We start from the raw sequence: 14,519 nt of genomic DNA, 5'->3' as shown, positions 1-14,519 counted from the left end.
ATAGGGTTAAAAAAAAACTTACTTTGTAAATATTACTGTGATGTCTTTTACTGTGACATCACAGTAATATTTACAAAGTACGTTTTCTACAAACTGGTTGCTGTAGGCCTAAATGTTTTGGGAGTCTTTCATCCACGGCTTATTTCGGACTGTGTGTGGAGTGGACACACTATACGTTTGTGTGCCGGACTGCCGGTGGGTGCCAGGTGGTTGCCATGGCGCTGCTGCAGCCGAGGCTTCAGTCGCCCTTCGTAGCGAAAAATAAAGTGAAAATAAATGACTGCCGGCTGCCACTAACACTCAAGGAGGTTTTGGTGTGCGCGCAGAGTTATAAGTAAGGCTTTTGCAAATGACAGGTTTTCTTTACTGTTCTTTTTCCGCGAAGTCCCAGTCACAACACGGAAGACTACTAGTGAAGGTCGCGCAGCTGAGCTAGGAAAAGCTAGGTTTCGGTTTCTGCTTCAAAATAAAAGTCAGAATTGACTTGACGTTTAGTCGTTTTGCCAGTTAAATGATTTTAATGTGAAATTACGCTGTAGGACATGTTCCGTTTGAATTAACAGTAACTTACCTGCAAACCTTACCTGGCCACTGACAGCCAGCTACGGAAAAATTGAAGGAAGTTTCCCTTCATGTTGAGGTGATATCTGACTATTATCGTTTCTCTTGCATGAAATGACCTACACTTGAACGGGGACTGGATCTTGAACGCTCAAAAAATGTGTATCAATTTCAAACGGATTATGCAAACTGAAAATATTAAATTTTTCTAACTTGTCAACTAATTGCACTTTTTCACTACGGGTACGGACATACTCTTAACACCGCTTTTTGCTTCGTTGTCCAGTGGAGATTTAAGTGCCATTTGATGTAGCTGTTCGTCATAGCGACGCAATGTAGTGAGAAAGTGAGATCATAAGGCTGTAATAATCAAGCAAAGAGTATTTAATAATCAAGCAAGGAGTATCTTAATCAAACAACAGAGGCTTCATGTTCTATCCAGTAAGAACATGGAGGTCCATCCGACCCAGGAAGCCCCGCGGTGACTTTCTGAGAAGAATGGCCCCGATCAGATGGCAAGTCACATCTTAAACACAAGTCAGATCAGCATCAACAAGAGTGTTGTGTGTTTCAACCATAGATAGTATAATAAACTGTCAGCAGTCAGGTGAGGGGGAGGGCTCAGTGACAGACTGTTTACTGTTGCAGGGGGGGTATCCAAGGGAGGGGGGGGGGGGGGGTTGGGGAGGTACAGTCTGAGTACTCTTCAATAAACATTTGAGGAATTTAACCTTAGACATACAGGAGTAATACAAGATGAATACAATGTTTCCTATTGCATTAATAAGCATTCCAACATTCAATATCTGCCACCACACTCCACATTTTTTTTTGTAGTCCTAATCAGGCACTCTGAGAAAAAAGTAAAACTCAAATTAAAGACATAGGTGTAGAAAATAAATATGGAACCAAAATAATGTGAAAGGCAAAACAATAGCATAGCAACCTTAAAATTTTAAAGTGACAGATGATCTGTGAGTCTTGCCATATGGACCAAAATGGGTGCGTTTTAATCTTAAGAAGAAAGATAATCTAGGAAAAACTCAAGGCAGGGAGCAATTGAAAGAACTTTGCCAAAAATCACAGAACATCTGACAACCACAATATGCCAAAAAGGCCCTCCATCAATGCATCAAAGAGAGTTACAAAAGACAGTATTGAAACTAAAATCAAGGGTTGAAAAATGGTTAAGAAATAAAACCTCACATAGGCAATTTAGAGGAAAAAAACTAAACCAAATGTTCCAACATAGTCATTCAACAATATATATTCCAACATAGTCCATGGGCATGAATAAAATGTTGAAGCATCAAAAGGTAGAAAATCAATCAGATAAGCAAAGGTTTGCACAAGTGTTCAGAGCAATTCCTTTGAAGTCAGCAAAAACATCTTGTTAACTTTCTATTACTCCTTCATCGAGAGCATTTGTACATTCTCCATAACTTGCTGGTTCCACTCCATCAGCCTCCAGAACAGAAACCGCCTGGAGACAAGAACTCTCTCCTCCATCCATGACCAGCAAACACTCCGGTTAGCCAACAGGATCATGCAGGACCCCTCACACGCTCTACATCCCGCTTTTAAGTGGCTCCCCTCAGGGCACCCAGCTGCAGGACACAGGAGAAAAGCAGCCTTTTCTCCTCCTAAACCCCCTCCCCACCCGGGCAAACGGACTGGCAAAGCCCATAAACTGTTCACAACACAAGTACCTCGCTTTCAATGCATCTTATGGTGGCACTCTATATCCCTGTCATATTCTACACTTTTTATACTTCAAAAAGTCAGTCAGTTCGCTATTTATAAACATACACTGTACATTTTTTATACATATTTTATATAGGGAAGAACGGGGTAATCTGAGCCACTTTTTACATTTGCTCCCCTCTAAGGGAGCTAAAATGATTTAGCACTCAAATTTACACATTTCCCATTAATTCAGGATCTTCTTCTTCTTCTTTCGTGTATCGTCTTCATATGTCCAACTTCGTGTCGTGTAGCCACTCCCTCGTCTCAGGTCCCACTTGGAAGAGGCCCTCCTCAGAAGGTGGTCTATGCCGGGGACAGGTGGTGATGATGTGGTCGGCAGTCTGCTCAGGCTCCCCGCACTCACACGCTGCACTGTCTGTTAGGCCCCACTTCTTCATGGACGCTTTGAAGCAGCCAACCCCTGTGCGAAGGCGGTTCAGGAGGGTCCATTGCCGGCGAGGTAGATCTTCTCCCTCAACGCCACCTCCAGGATCCTGGATGTAATGGTGTAGGCGTGTCTGTCCTGCTGACTCCCACTCCTGCTTCCATGCCGCTGCCAGCCAGGTTTTGGTTGTCAGATCCTCCGGGATGGAAATAAGCATCTCTTGTGCGGCCTGATTGTATGGGTGGCGGGACTTGAGTCTGCTTGGAGGTGTTGCCATGGTGGTGGTTTCATGGAGGAGGTGCCAGCTGTGTTCCTGGGCTTTCCTTGCCAGGGCGAGGGTAGCGGCCTCTCGCCATAGGCCGGCTGGCGCTATTCCTGCTAGGACTGGCAGGTAGAACACGGGGGTGGGTTTCAGGCAGCCACTTATGATCCGGAGGGCATTGTTGATGGCCGTATCGACCTTCTTGGCATGTGGGCTTCTACTCCAGGTTGGGGCACAGTACTCAGCTGCAGAGAATACGAGGGCTTGTGTGGAGATATGTAGAACAGGATGTTTCCTAGAAATGGGCATTAGCAGAATTTTTTCAAGACAAAGGGCAGTGAAAATATGATTGTTTAAAAAAAAGTTGTCATGTGGCTCACTTTACCCCAGCTGTGGGGTGAACTGATCCACTTACTTTTTCCACTCTGAAACTACCATAACAACACATATTGTAACAGTAAGAATCCTGAAAGCTAGCCACACATTCCAGAACTAATGTCGGACTAGTAAAAGAATGATGGGGTTTGGTCAATTAAGCAAAGCTAATTTTCTAAACACTTGAAAGTAACTCTGAACAAAATCAAATACAACATATTATAATTCAAAAGGTTTTAATAAAATTCAAATTAAAGATAGACCAGTTAGATTAGAACACAGTCTGGGGGTCAGAACACCCTTAGCTTGTGTCTGGGGGTCAAAGCATAGGAAAATCAGAACCAGCGAGAACAGCCTGGGACTCAGAACACAGGAGAAGACCCAATTGGATTATAACATCAGCCTGTCATACTCTACAACTAGGCCTACTCTGCTCTTTCTGTGTGGTTGCCCCAGGTCATCTTCCTGGTGTATTTCCTTGTCATGATGGCTTTTCTACAATGTGTATGACATTAAAATAAAACATATGTTATGTAATATTACATTAAAATATGTTTAAGACTAAACTTAACTTGTGCCTCATGGTGGGGGAAAGTGAGACAGTGGCTCACTTTCCCCGACAGCATTTGGCTCACTTTCCCCCACCACCACAATTTGAGAAAAAACTACCTCTCTTAGCATTTCAGGCTAATCTTCAGTTATCAGCATCACATGGTTTCATATGTTGGTAGTTCATCAACACGTATGATAGAAGTTTTTCTACGTGAATACATTTGCTTTGGCACAACAGTTGATTAAGTTGACAGCAAGAAAATTTACTTTTACATGCAAAATACCTATTTTGGCGAAAAAAACATGCTTACCACAGCACCATGAGGTCCTCTCTTTCAGGGCCAAGGGGAAATGAGAGGGGCTTGAAAACATACACTCAACAAAAATATAAACGCAACACTTTTGTTTTTGCTCCCATTTTTCATGAGATGGACTTAAAGATCTAAAATTCATTCCAGATACACAATTGTACCATTTCTCTCAAACATTGTTCACAAATCTGTCTAAATGTGTGATAGTGAGCACTTCTGCTTTGCTGAGATAATCCATCCCACCTCACAGGTGTGCCACATCAAGATGCTGATCTGACATCATGATTAGTGCACAGGTGTGCCTTAGACTGTCCACAATAAAAGGCCACGCGCTAGTACATTGACTTTGTATGTAATCTCGCCGCGCGGCCAGTGCGGTGTGTTCGCAGCTTTATGCTGCTAGTAAAATACCATACTCAATAGTAGACATGATATAGAATAATTACCTTTATTACAGTTTAACCAAATGTTTTAACAATAGGCTACAGGCGATATTTGAAAGCACTACACATGAATTGAATGCTATTCAATAACATTTGTGTCGAAACCGTGAATGTTCTCTTTTACTTTACATAAAAATGTATGCAAAAAAGGCACACATTGCTTCATAAAAATTCACCAGAATGCAGGAAATTAAGTGTTTAATGCTCAATTTTCTGGGGGGGACCCCCACTTATAATGTGTCCACACCCAATGTTTAATTAAAACCTGTCCTACGACTTTGCACTTCATGAATTAGTTTATTTTAATTTTTGATGTTTTATCACATTTTCCAATTGTCTTTATTTCTGATTTATGAACAATATATAAACTTGCAGGACACTAGCAAAAATGATTGGGTGGGAGAGAGGACACGGTTTTGGGTCCCTCGGACAAAAAATCTCACTCCAAACTTTGGGTGAAACTTGGCAGCCCTGGACTTGCATGCAAAATGTTTAATGTTGAGCAGAGAAGTTATGAAGTACTGATTATTGGCTGAAAATGACAATTAGTACTCAACCTAATGCATACATTCTTCCATTACTTTTAGCTGGACATGGCAGTCATCAGGAAATGGTGGTGCATTTCCTGGAACGTTTCCAGATCAATGGGTATGACAGAACTTTAAAAGTAATTTCTTAAATCATTTTTTTTTTATAAATAGGTTTAACTATTATGTTACTATCTCACTCAAAAGCCACGGACGGAGGCTTACATACCGGACCAAGGAGGCCCGAGCATTGCTCGCAGGGTTGCTGGAGCCAGTGTTTAGGGTCCCAAAGGCCAGAAAGAATGAACATAAGGTGCTTGAAGAAATGCAGTTTTGATCATATATGCGATGCGCATATATATATTTATATCAGAATCAGAATCAGAAAGGATTTTATTGCCAACAAGGAATTTGTCTTGGTGAATAAGGTGCATACATTAAGACAATAAACAATGAACGAACAGTGACTATCATATATAAAATATAACACAATATATAAACAAGCAGAGACATAAGTGATAAGTTAAAAATAGTATAAAAATAGAATAAAAACTAAGGTAAAGATACTTAAAATTTTTAAGAATTTAAATTGGTGATGGGTATCAGTGCCCGAGTCAGTGTCAGTCAGTGGGGGTGGTGGGCTCCGGACCTGTTAAGGATCCCCACTGAAGAGGGGAAGAAACTGTTCAAGTGGCGGGAGGTTTTGGTCCTGATGGACCGCAGCCTCCTGCCAGAGGGGAGAGTCTCATATAGGCTGTAACCAGGATGGGAGTCGTCGGCCATAATCCTGCCTGCCCGCCTCAGAGTCCTGGAGCTGTGCCGGTCACCAATCACCTTCTCAGCAGAGCATATGATACGCTGCAGTCTGCTCTTTTCCTTAGCCGTAGCAGCAGTGTACCAGACAGTGATGGATGAGGTGAGGATAGACTCAATGATGGCAGTGTAGAAGTGCACCATCATAAGCCCCTGTTGTTGTTAATGTTGTCTGCGTGTGTGTAATTCTTTTTAACTGCAACCAAATCTACCCTCGGGTACAAATAAAGTTACCTTACCTTACCTTACCTTACCCTTTTACACAGAGATTGCAGCATATTGACGGAACGAAAGAGCAGCAATTTGCCGGCTCTGCTTGGTTAGGTGTTATTTACACAGAACCAAGCAACGCCGGCCTGCTGGCGCATCAGTGGCCCCTTTTTCACAGAGTTCCGGAATGAAAGAGGTGCTTGTAAGCAGCGTCAGGTGCAGTGCCTACCCAGGCGCCGTGTGCAAAAAAAATAAATAAAATAAAATAAATGTTTTATTTAATAAACTTCTATTTGTATTATTACTGTTAATTATTTCGATCTTTACATGTAATCCGCGATTACTTTAAAAAAGTGTGGACGTTTTGATGAGAAAGGTGGCAGTTAGTAAGTTACGCCAAAATAAGCTGTGCCTTTGCCTCCTATTCATTGTGGACGGCAAGCAAAAACATATTTTTGCGCATGCGCACTTCGATCTGTATTCTTTAACATGTACGCAAATAAACATAAAGCCGCGAACACACCGCACGCGTCCACTCAAGAATCGGCGTCGGGCGCTTGTGCGGTGCGTGGCCGCGCCTCATCGAAGCGCATGAATCGAAGGCGCTGCCATTTGCGGCGCGGCCAACATGTGCGGCGAACGCAGAAGATGAAATTATTTATCTCTTTTGCGTCACCGCGCCACGATCAGCGTTGAGATTGCCCGGTGGTCTGCAAGACGAGGTGGGCGTGTAGAGTGAGGACATTGGGCTTCCAATACATTCTGCAAATATGTGTATTTTGCACCTGTTTAGCTGTTGCCTGTTGGTTGTACTTTAGCCAAGGTAGCGCCGGTTAGCATAGTGAAACTCACCCAGCTGTGTGCTGTTCCTGAGGATAATATGAACCCAAACTTGACGGCAGTGTCCGTGTGGAATTCCAATATAGTACAGCGAAGCACCGGTGTTGTCCTCCGTCAGACCGCACACTTTCACTTTCAGGTAGGCTGATGTCTGCCTTTATTTTTGCAGCTGAGCACACACTGCTGTTGTTATTGTGTTTAGTATGTTGCTGAATTGCTGTTAATGTGTGTTATTTTTCGATCGGGGTGCGTCTTCATATATTCGTTAATGATATTTGTGACATGACTGCTGCTGGTTACACAGGGTACCTACATCTGTATTTTTTGTCACAGCTTGACCATGTAATTGTTGTTGTTACACCGTAAGTGTGACAGGTCTGATCTCGGCGTCGGCGTCAGGAATATATGGCCCAATATGACCAAGCGGCGAGCCTCCTACGGTAGTAGGCTACGGGCAAACCTGCAGTCACCGTCGTGACATTTCATATAAGTCCCGTCTGTGTGTGTGTGTGTGTCGGGGTGTGTGTGAGAGAGAGAGAAAAAGAGAGAAAGAGGAAGGAACTTATTTGAAATCGGCCGTGCGTGCCTGTTTGTTGTTTATTGTTTTTGATTTAACGATATATAGGTTTCGAGGAAATCTGGCTTTCAGAACTCAGTGCCTACCCACTCACTGACCTCACCGCACGTCACTGGTTAGGTGTGATGTAAACATTTAGCGCCGCGCCGGTCAGCTGCTTTACAACAACAACACTGGCCGGTGAATTGAGAGCAGAAGTGCTGGGGCTTGCACTAAGAGGGTCGTATTTTACTGTCCCCGTGATGTGCCGGTTGATCTCGCTAGCGCTGAGTCCAACATCTCTGGGACAGTTAACCAAACTGACAAAATCACTCGGCTCACTGGGTCAACTGTCTGTGTGTGTGTTTGTGTGACAGGTTGGCTGTGGACGAGTCTCTTTGTCTGTGGCTCAGTTGGTAGAGCGGTTCGGCCGATGATCAAAGGGTTGGAGGTTCGATCCCCGCCCTGCCACCTGTGTCATAGTTGTTGTGTCCTTGGGCAAGACACTTCACCCACCTTGCCTCGTGTGAATGTCGATAGTTAGCCTGCTATCGGTGTATGAATGTGTGTGTGAATGGTAACGTGGGAAAGGGAACAGGTCTCCCTTGAAAAAGAGTCTTCGGACTCAATGGGATATACCTGTATAAATAAAGGTAGTCTTTGGGGGCAGTGCTCAGCCATTCAGACATTCACATACACACACACACAGTGTGTGAAGTCACGTTACTGTAGACAGAAATATTGTGTGGATATACGCTCAGACTTACGGTAATAATAGCGGCAGCGATCCGGTCGCAGCCTAGTTTAGCCTAGCCTAGCCTAGCTTAGCCTAGCTTTCCTACTTCATTGTACAACTTCCCCCGGGCAGAAATAGACTCATAAACTCTGCAAAATGAAGCGTGGTGGTTTGGATTGAGCAGCGGACCTTATGATCAGATAGATTATACGCCGTTCCTTTTATTTGGTGATTTTTACTGGACATCAGGTCGCCGTGGTTAACACACGTCCTTCAACTGCTAACATGGTCGCATGTTTAGAACGTAGGCTATACATCAGGTCGGCAATACGTCATCTGGACGGAACTCTCGTGACCCCCTTTGGGGGAAAACAATACGGCTACTCCATAGACATAGACAGCGCGATCATTCAAAATAAGCCGTTATAGCTCATATCTGCAATGTCCTGAGCTGTTGTGTGGTTTACATGGTAAAAAACAAACATCATGGTTTTATTCCTTCGCCATGCCCCCAAAAATTCCCCTAAATAAGGGCTGTATGACAGCAGGAAGCTCCCGGCTTCCCCCGTGCTCTGCATTTCAGTGGGAGTTTGCTATCGTAATGAGCCGTTAGGACCGTTGGTACAGTCTAGTCAAGGCATAGCGCTATAATATTAACATAGTAAGCATTATTACAGACAACAAAACTTAAAATAACAATTATTTCACGTGTAATCAGCTTACATAGAGACTCAGTGAGGTGAAGATATATATCAGGGCATGATATCTCTGGCCAATGGGTCGGATCATTGCGCCAGCTTGATGCTGAGAGACTAAAAAGACATGGTTTTAGATTGACCAAATTAATCATTTATAAGTGTCTTTAACGTTATCCAGCCAGCAGAGTTGTTGTAAAGGATTTTGGCATTGTGTCTATCGGTCAAATTTTAACTTATCTGATCGTTTTCTTTTTGTGCTGTTTTGGACCGCAATTTTGCATTATAGTCAATGGCACGTTCGGTTTGTTTTCCCCCCAAAGGGGGCGTGGCCTGATTGCCGACCTGATGTATGGAAAGTCAAACGCTCAGTATTTTTCTTCTAGGCTTTTACACAATGGGTTTATAACAAAACATTTGTTACCCATACAAAGTGTGAAGGGTAAACTATAGTTTAGATTGTGGTTAGCAAACTAATTAGTTGTCAGATGGTTGTTTTTTTCCCTTTAGTCCTATCAAAATGAAACTTTACACAATGAAAGTATCAATGACAATTTAAATGTTTTGTATTACAAGTTTCTTTGAAAATGTATTTTAATGTGCAAATGAGCTATACACTAATCGTACACGCCCAAAATAAACCCAAATAGGCTTAATTTTTTCCTTTACTCCTACCACAATAAAACTTTACATAGTAAAAGTATACTTGAAAAGTAAAACATTTTGTATTACAAGTTTCTTTTTAAATGAATTGGAATATGCACATGAGCTCCACACTTATTGAATATCCAATCATCGTACTGCCAATGGGTGATGGCGATGCTGCTTTTAGACTGGCCTCTAACCTGAAAAACTGCCTGGCTTACTTATAACAGGTGCCTCTCATGAATTAGATTAACCCCCCCCCCCCCCAGCTAGTGTCATTTTTTACTTTTTTCAGTGCCATTCCCTTTCCAATGCCAAATAGACGAGACGTAGAATCACAGCCTGAAATGGCATGGAGAAAGAGGAGATTGTCACACACCTTGGGACCAATTAACTCGCCTTTTGGAATTTTATTTATTTTGACTATGATTAATTAATTTTTATCAATACCAGTATTTTTTATATGAAATAACAGATTTTTGTTTATCAATTCCACATTTTTCTTTACCGGAAATCAATTGTTAAAACTGATAAAAAATTAATTATTTGACAACTTTTGTATGTGCAAAAGTTTGTGAACCCTGAGCTGCATTGCTTAAATGGAGCAGGTAAACACAATCAGGTGGGCCAAATTTAGTGATGAAATGGACCAATGTAATGAGAGATCTTTAGGGAAGTAATTGGGCGGCACCAGATAAAACAGAGATTAAACCAGGTCAGTGTAGGCCCACGAAAGTGAACCCATACAGATTAGACATGCCAAAAGGGAAAGACAATCTCAGAGGATCTCAGGAAGAGAGATGTGATGTTGCACATTTGTCTGGGGACAGCTATACATTAATTTATTTGGTTCTTGTGCCATAAACAGCTTGTGTGCATTCAGATCAGTATGATGCAACAAGAGTACTAACAAGTCTGTGTCATCACCTACTGAGACTGTGTCTTTTGTTCTGGCACAGGCAATGGCAGTTTGGACAATGAGCACATCTGCATCGTGCTTTGCATGGTTTGTGATACACCATTTTTTGTCTTACAAGTTTCTTTGAAAATGAATTTTAATATGCAAATGAGCTATGCACTAATCAAATATAGGCTACCCAAAATATATCTGCAGAGGCTTCATTTTTACCTTTACTCCTACCACATTAAAACTTTACACAATGAAAGTCTACATGAAAAGTAAAACATTTGTATTAGAAGTTAACTTATATTGGTCAAGGCTTTCCAGAAGGGGTTGGTCGAACGTCAGAACAGGGGTCACATCATACTGCAGAGCTTGAGTTGCCACAAACCTCAATGTTGAGTATATGCAGGATTCATCATTGGGATCAAGATCAATCATTGGAAGTAATGTTACTGAAGCTCTCCCAGGGTGTTCATCTAGAAGATGCAGGATCTGCATCATACCAGACCATGATGGCCTTTGAGAGTGAAGGAGTAGGGATGTCTTCCACAAAACATCCAGCTGTGATGTTTTGTTATCTGCTGGCAACAGAGCCAGTGGCTGATACACAATAGGTTCACGTATAGGAGGAATCATAAAGTACTGAATGTGTATGCAACCAACCGTAGCAATATCTGCAGCAGTCACTTGGATCTTTAAAGGAAAAAATGAAGCCTATGCGGATATATTTTGGGTAGCCTATATTTGATTAGAGTATAGCTCATTTGCATATTAAAATTCATTTTCAAAGAAACTTGTAAGATAAAAATGGTGTATAACAAACCATGCAAAGCACGATGCAGATGTGCTCATTGTCCAAACTGCCATTGCCTCTGCCAGAACAAAAGACACAGTCTCAGTAGGTAATGACACAGACTTGTTAGTACTCTTGTTGCATCATGCTGATCTGAATGCACACAAGCTGTTTCTGGCACCAGAACCAAAGAAAGCAACAAAAACAAGACGGATATGGTGCATAAAGTAGACAAAGGAGTTACTTGGTCCCAAGGTGTGTGACAATCTCCTCTTTCTCCTTCTTTTCGCCATTTCAGGCTGTGATTCTACATCTCGTCTATTTGGCATAGGAAAGGGAATGGCACTAGCCTGGAACTCCAGACCTGCCACTAGGCGCTGGCAAATTAAATGTGCTGCGCCTGTTGGTCTGGGCACTCTCCATTGAAGCTCATTAAATATGTCAAGAAATCCTGAGCTGCGTTTTAATTGGTTCTATCTGATATGGGCGGGCCAGAGCCCTATGTATGGTGCTCTGGGGCCTCGACCCTTTACAATTTGGAAGACGGCACGCAAATCTTTCATTAGCAAGTAAGAGGAATGTTCTGTTTTGCTGACCGACCGCGGCAAAAGTTCGATTTAACAGTTAACCCCGCTGTTCACTAAACGAACGGGGCTTAATACGTCACATTGTTCATTGCTCTGATTGGATGTAGTGCCATCAAATTGCGTGCAGTGGTATTTGAAGAGACAAATCTAATTCATGAGAGGCACCTGTTATACCCCTGGCAGGTAAGCCAGGCAGTTTTTCAGGTTAGAGGCCAGTCTAAAAGCAGCATTGCCATCACCCATTGGCAGTACGATGATTGGATATTCAATAAGTGTGGAGCTCATGTGCATATTCAAATTCATTTAAAAAGAAACTTGTAATACAAAATGTTTTACTTTTCAAGTATACTTTTACTATGTAAAGTTTTATTGTGGTAGGAGTAAAGGAAAAAATTAAGCCTATTTGGGTTTATTTTGGGCGTGTACGATTAGTGTATAGCTAATTTGCATATTAAAATAAATTTCCAAAGAAACTTGTAATACAAAACATTTAAATTTTCATGGATACTTTCATTGTGTAAAGTTTCATTTTGATAGGAGTAAAGGAAAAAAATTGCCCCATCGGGATTTATTGGTGTCTCGCCTTATTGGCACACATCTCGGATTGATGAGAATTAAACATATTTCCCCAACTAGGATTTCTTAGGACTTTTAGTATGTTGTTCTGGACACCTCATAGAAATTATCTGAGCTGAAAAAAATTCTTTTACAATTTATTCTATTTTTGGCCCCAAAATGCCTTACTTTGCCTGGCCTACTAGCAAGCAAAAGAAAAAAGGGCAACAAAATCAAAACAACCCAGTGCATCCCAAACTAGACCAGCTGCCAAGGCTACAGAACGTTATGTAGGCCTATTTGTCAACTTGACAATGCAATTAAACTTTCAAATTTAGTTCTACCTTCTTGCCTTCTTTTTAAGATTATTCCCATTAAGATTACATTGTGACAAACAACCCCATAGTGTTTGACAACCGACCCCTTGATGGGGTTGGTTGTCACAATGTGTAAGGGTGTCTTTGATGATTAATTTCTTCTTTATTACGATACGATAGAAAAAGTGAGGGGTACACATTTCAAGCCAACATCTTAAGCTTCAATTTAATATAGGAATGACTATTGAAAGATGTTTAGGTGATAAGCAATTCTCACTAGAGTAAAAAGTGTGCCTACTAACCCGTTCTCCCCTACTTCTTCAACTGGCGCAGGAAGAACAACCTCTGCTGGCCTTTTTTGGTTAGTGACCTGATGTTCAGCTCCCATTTTAGGTCCTGGCTGATGATGACTCCAGCGGCAAGACTCCACAGAGTCGAATGGGGAGCCACACAGGATGACGGGGGGCGGCTGGGTTCTTCCTGTAATCCACAATAATCTCCACAGTTTTTAAAGCGTTAAACTCCAGGTTGTTCTGGCTGCACCAGGTCACTAGATGGTCAACCTCCCACTTGTAGGCGGACTCATCCCCGCCAGAGATGAGCCCGATGAGCGTGGTGTCGTCCGCGAACTTCAGGAGCTTGACGGACTGGTGACTGGAGGTGCAGCTGTTTGTGTACAGGGGGAAGAGCAGAGGGGATAGAACGCAGCCTTGGGGGGATCCGGTGCTGATGGTCTGGGATTCAGAGAAGTGCTTCCCCAGCCTCACACGCTGCTTCCTGTCAATATCAATCTGTCTGTACATCGTTTATCCATACTAAGCTTTTTTTTATGTAATTGAACAATAAGAGTTTATTTATCCTTCAAAGGTTCAGTCTGAGAAGTCTGACCGGTGCTTCATTTTGGAGGTAATTGTTTTTACTTCACTGGTGCTGTAAATATTATTAACTCATCGACTGCTTTCTTTAGCTCTTTAAAGGACATTGATAAAGAATTAAACACTTTACATCCCATATGTTTTTGTGGTAGTGGAAACCAAATTGGCACATATGGGGATGTGTTATTATCAATTTACATATAATTTTCGATATTGAAATTGCTGCAGCCTTATGCAAAAAGCTTTAAACGCCCCATTGCGTTTGAAACTGTGTTGTTGTTGTGTTATCTATGAAATCTTGCCTGACATATATTTTACAGTTGCCAAAGTCAGTGCTGTCTGACATCCTCACTGAGGTGGTACTCCAAGAGAAAAAGCATACTCAACTCTGGCTCTGGTGTGTTCCACCTTCAGGAACATAGTGTCCACTGACATGTTCAGAAGACAGGCACATTTTCTGTGGCTCAACAGTAAGTGCTTCAGTGAAGGGTGCATCAGTGTACAATATCCTAATTTAATATAATAATGTAATGTCCTGTGGGGTCTATACATGGTTTTACTGCTCTATAAAAATAAATGTGCTCTTTCATCTTACACTTTGTTTGTCACAGGCCTCACTACATGGTGTAGATTCTCCGCCAACTACAGAGCGGAGTTCTACACCATGTACAGTATTGGGACCTGCATGGCATGTGGTCGGCTCTACAAAAACTGCACAGGTTCTTACCTTCGATAATAGGGACTTTAAGCAGCAACGTTTTATGGGAGGCAACGGCACCGGGTTGCCGTAATATAACTCAAGTATCACTTAGCCACTCTCTACTTGCTTGA

The sequence above is a fragment of the Ammodytes marinus genome (genome assembly GCF_949987685.1).
Source record: "Ammodytes marinus genome assembly, chromosome: 8".
Lineage (NCBI taxonomy): Eukaryota > Metazoa > Chordata > Actinopteri > Uranoscopiformes > Ammodytidae > Ammodytes > Ammodytes marinus.
This window is presented reverse-complemented; position numbering follows the sequence as displayed.